The following is a 5512-nucleotide window of genomic DNA, read 5'->3' as shown; positions in this document are numbered from 1 at the left end:
ATAAATCTGACCACATGAACCTGATAGAAGAGAAAGTGGGAAGTAGCCTTCAATGCATGGGCACAGGAAACCATCCTAAATATAACCCCAGTAGCACAGACACAGAGAGCAACAATAAATAAATGGGACCTCCTGAAACAGAGAAGTTTCTGTAAAGCAAAGGACATTGTCAATAAGACAAAAAGACAACCTACTGAATGGGAAAAGATCTTCACTGACCCTACATCAGACAGAGGTCTGATCTCCAAAATATACAAAGAACTCAAGAAATTAGACACCAAAATTCCAAATAATTCAATTAAAAAATGGGGTACAATGTAAACAGAGAATTCTTAACAGAAGAATCACAAATGGCCAAAGACACTTAAGGAAATGTTCAACATCCTTAGCTATCAGGGAAATGCAAATCAAAACCACTCTGAGATACCATCTTACAGCAATCAGGATGGCTAAGATCAAAAACACCAATGACAGCTTATGCTGGAAAGGATGTGGAGTAAGGGGAACACTCTCCTTTGCTGGTGGGAATGCAAACTTGTGCAACCACTCTGGAAATCAGTATGGCAGTATCTCAGAAAATTGAGAATCAGCCTACCGCAGGACCCAGTATACTGGGCATATACACAAAGGATGTTCAGTCATACTACAAAGACTATGTTCAACTATGTTCATAACAGCATTATTTGTAATAGTCAGAACCTGGAAACAACCCAGATGCCCCTCAACCGAAAAATGGATAAAAAACAATGTAGTACTTTTACACAGTGGTACTCAGTGGTAAGAAATAATGACATCTTGAAATTTGCATGCAAATGAATAGAACTAGAAAAAAGCATCCTGAGTGAGGTAGCCCAGACCCAGAAAGATGAACATGGTGTGCTCTCACTCATAAGTGGATACTAGCTGTAAAACAAAGGATAATGGGGGCTGGAGAGATGGCTCAGTGGTTAAGAGCATTGCCTGCTCTTCCAAAGGTCCTGAGTTCAATTCCCAGCAACCACATGGTGGCTCACAACCATCTGTAAAGAGGTCTGGTGCCCTCTTCTGGCCTTCAGGCATATACACAGACAGAGTATTGTATACATAATAAATAAAGAAATATTTTTAAAAAAACAAAACAAAGGATAATGAACCTATAGTCCATGATCCTAGAGAAGCTAAGTAACAAGGTAAACCCTAAGAGAAACATATATAGATTCCCCTTGGAAAGGGGAACTAGACAAAATTTCCTGACAAAATTGGGAGTATGGGTGTGGGGAGGAGAAGGGAGGGTGAAAGAGAAGGAGGAAGGGAGAAGGGAGGGGTGAGGAGAACTTGAGGGCATAGGATGGTTGAGATGGGGGAAGGACAGAGACAGAGAGCAAGGAAAGAGATATTCTGATCGAGGAAGCCACTATGGGGTTAGCAAGAAACCCGGCACTAGAGAAATTCCCAGGAATCCACAGGATGACCTCAGCTAAGACCCTAAGCAATAATGGAGAGGGTGCCCGACCTGGCTTTGCCCTATAGTCAGATTGATGACTATCTTAAATGTCATCATAGAACCTTCATCCAGCAACTGGTGAAGACAGAAGCAGAGACCCACAGTGGAGCACTGATCTGAGCTCCCAACGTTCAGTAGAAGAATGAGAATATGAGCAAAGAGGTCAAGACCATGATGGGGACACCCACTGAAACAGCTTACCTGAGCTAGTGGGAGCTCACCAACTCTGGCTGGACAGGAAGGAACCAGCATAGGACCAAGACAGACCCTCTGAATGTGGGTGACAGTTGTATTACTGTGGCAGACTCCAGGGCCACACTGACAGTGACACCAGGATTTGTCCCTGCTGCTTGTACTGGCTTTTAGGAACCCATTCTCTTAGGATGGATACCTTGCTCAGCCTGGATATAGTGGAGAGGACCTAGGTCCTTCCTCAGATCAATGTGCCCTGCCCTCTCTGGGTCTCTTCAGCAGCCTATGGCATGATGTCCTTTCCAATAAAGACCAAATGAAGCAGCAAGCAGAAGCCACAGCGTGTGTCCAGAATCACACTGCAGACACTCCTGACTTCTGAACAGGTCGCGTCCCGAGAAACCCAACAGTAAGCTGGAGAGGCTGTGAAATAAACGGATGAACGTCCAAAGTGTCTCCCTCACCGGTACTGCAAACGCTGCGCATGCTGGCTGCTTCCCTGGTGGCCACGGGGACGACAGGGAGAACGTGGTGCCATCTCTATGCTGGGAAAATGTTAACATTCCACTCTCAAAATCCAAACTCTGAAGTGCTTCTGAATACAAGTAGCTCTTGTACCCTCATCCAGTCAAAACACAGCAATGTGGAATTCCTGAAAAGAATCTGTGTCTGCCAAGACTGACTAGAATTGCAGCAATTGGAATGTTTGGGTCCTGAGGGCAATTACCTTAGCTTGGGCTAGTTCTAGCCTCCAGGTCAGCCATTCCTTGCCCAGTTCTGTGTCAGAACTAGCATCAGGTGGCTAATAGATTCCAAAGCCCTTTTTGGAATCTATTAATTTATTAGACCATTAGCGTCCACCAACTTAAAGCCAAGATTGTTATTTAATGGCATCTTAGCCCTATAGGAAAGCGTCCCCCATCTTTCTGTAAGTGCCTCTCTGATGTCCCCACCGATGTGTTTTACATTTGCCTCAATTCATGACTGGTTTTGTTCTTCAAAACTATGAAACTGCTTCCGCATTGGAGCATGGACTTTCCAATTTGGGGGCAACCTAAATCTGTGCTCCCAGGCCAGGGTCACTCAAATTTAACTCTAGAATAATTGTATTTCCCTTTTAAGGCAAGAGCTATGAGCTGTTTGCTCATTTGCTTGTGTTGACAGTAAATTGGATCATGGGCACCACCCAAATTTTATTTTTACTTTAACATGCAGTGACTTTTGGTTTAAACGTGTGGCAGCTCTTAGGAGTCATGTCTTCCCAAAGGCCTGTGTGTTCAAGGTTTGCTCCCCCACTGGTGCTGCTGTGGGTTGTTGATGGAGCCTGTGAGAAGTGGAGCCCAGTAGGAGGTCTTGGGTCACTGGGGTTGGGTGGGGTGCCCTTAAAGGAGACACGAGCCTTCAGCTCCTTCTCCTTGTCTTGATAGTGGCCATCAGCCCAAAGCAACGGGCCCAATGACCAGACTGGAGTTTCCAAAACCGTGAGCCAAATAAACTTTCCTCTTTGTAGGCTGATCAGCTCAGGTATTTGTTACTGTAATGGGAAGCTGACCGGCACAGTATTTTTATCAGCATAGAACATTACCCAAAACTCCTTGCTGCTGCCCTGTATGGCCGCCTCCTCCTACCCTTAGACCACAGCGACCCGTTCTCTGCTCACATAGCTTTGCCTTTTACCAAAAAGTTCTATAAATGGAATCCCATAATATGCAGCCCATTTAGACTGGTTTCTTTCACTCAATCTAATCTAAATAGAATTTAAAATATGGGAAGCTAGAGAGATGGCTTTGTGTTTAAGAACACTTGTTCCTCTTGCAGAGGATTTAAGTTCTGTTCCCACCACCCACACCAGGCTGCTTTAGAAGTGCCTATAACTGCAGTTCCAGGGAGCCGGACTCCCTCTTCGGGTCCCTTGGGACACCCACAAGAACAGGCGCATACCCACACATAGACATGCACATACATAAATAAGTAATAAAATAAATCTGATAAAAAAGTACATGGTTTTGTTTTCCTTGAACACACACATGCATAGAAACATGGAAACTGCAACGAAATCTGGTTCCGAGCGGTCTCCACACACAGCGAACTGTAACCTGCCTGTACAGCATGCTCTTGTAACAGGTAGCCACATCTCTGCCAACCACAGCTTCTCACAAGCCGCAAACTGGTCGGATCTATCCAAATACTGCAAAATGTCAACTTGAACCTCCCTGGCTATTTTTGAGTTCTCTTTCCTTATTTGCCCACTGCTTAGTGGCATTTCCTAAAATCTTCGCTGATTCATACTGCTCCTTGATTCCGGAACCTTTCCTTCCTCGAACTGTGAGATATCGAACTCCTGAGCCTGAGCCGGAGCTGGAGCCGGAGCTGGAGCCGGAGCTGGAGCCGGAGCCGGAGCTGGAGCCGGAGCTGGAGCCGGAGCTGCGACGAACTCCCCTCTCACGCACAAGGCATGTTCCAGCCACAGCACAAAAACTAAACTAAAATAAAGGTTTACTTTTAACACCATGCATGCGATGAGCAGTCTGTTAGGTTTCAAACCCCGGACAAATGGTTAACCAAGGTGCCGGGCCGGGCAGTGGTGGCACACGCCTTTAATCCCAGCACTCGGGAGGCAGAGGCAGGCGGACCTGTGAGTTCCAGGACAGCCTGGTCTACAAGAGCTAGTTCCAGGACAGGCACCAAAAACTACAGAGAAATCCTGTCTCGAAAATCAAAATAAATAAATAAAAATAAAATGTCAAAGCGGGCTCTGGAACTTGGAATGAGGCCAAATACGGTGGGCAGCAGAAGCCAGCAGAAACAAATGATCCACACATACCTTAGGAGACTCAGGTCAGCAGCTGCTGAATCCCTTGGGTGCGAGCTCATTTATGCCCTCTTGATGTTTTGGCACCAGATAAATGAAGAAAATAAATAAAAAGGACATGACTGTTCCTAGGTATGGCAGAGAAGAACACTTGTAGATATGAGCAGGAGGAGAGCCAGAGGTGTCTAGAAGGGTCCAGAGGGAACATGACCCTGAGGAAGTGGGGAGGGAAGAGCAGGAAAACTGAGAGACCAAGAGAGGAGCCAGCAGCCAAGGGAGCAGGAGGCCAAGAGACCAAAAAGTCTAAAAAGGACCGTATAGCCAGGGAAGAGCCGTTGGGGGAAGAGAAAGCCCCATCCAGTCCCTGGGCTGGAGAAGTTTTGGGTACAGGGTAATGGTACACCAGCCAGGAGGACCCTGTCATAGGGACTGAGGGAAAACCTGGTGTCCAAAGTCCTCTTTGACATGTTAATAATTTAGCCGTTCGTTCTGGGTTTGAGAACTAACATTGTCAATCGTATCTGTAAAGAAATTATCCACATTCTCCATTGACGGTAGACATCAGTTTACCATCACAGGCTGAGGGCAGACCTCAGTTGCCGAGCCCAGCATGTGCAAGGCCCTGAGACCCAATGCCATTCCAGGCTCAGGTGGATTTCTATGAAAATAAATCTATTAAGTGACATAAATAAGTAAAGGGTATGTATGTTTTTTTTTAAAAAAAAAAGACCCAAAATGATGAAGAGGAGGAATGCAAATGACTGAAGTTGGAACCCATGGTTCATAAGCTGTACAAAAACTGTACACATACCCTCTCTTTCACACACACAGATGCTACATAAATACAGAATGCCAGTTGGTTAGGTTAAGAATTGTTGAAAAAGAAGATGGAAAAGGAATTCAAAGAGAAGAAATAAGTTGGAGTCACTTGTAATTCCAACACTCAGGAGGCTGAGGCAAGGGGATCATCATATGTGAATTCAAGGCCAGCCTGGGCTACATAGTAAAACTCTATCAGAAAGAAA

The sequence above is a fragment of the Microtus ochrogaster genome, chromosome 8 (genome assembly GCF_000317375.1).
Source record: "Microtus ochrogaster isolate Prairie Vole_2 chromosome 8, MicOch1.0, whole genome shotgun sequence".
Classification (NCBI taxonomy): Eukaryota; Metazoa; Chordata; class Mammalia; order Rodentia; family Cricetidae; genus Microtus; species Microtus ochrogaster.
Note: the sequence above shows the minus strand (reverse complement) of the source record.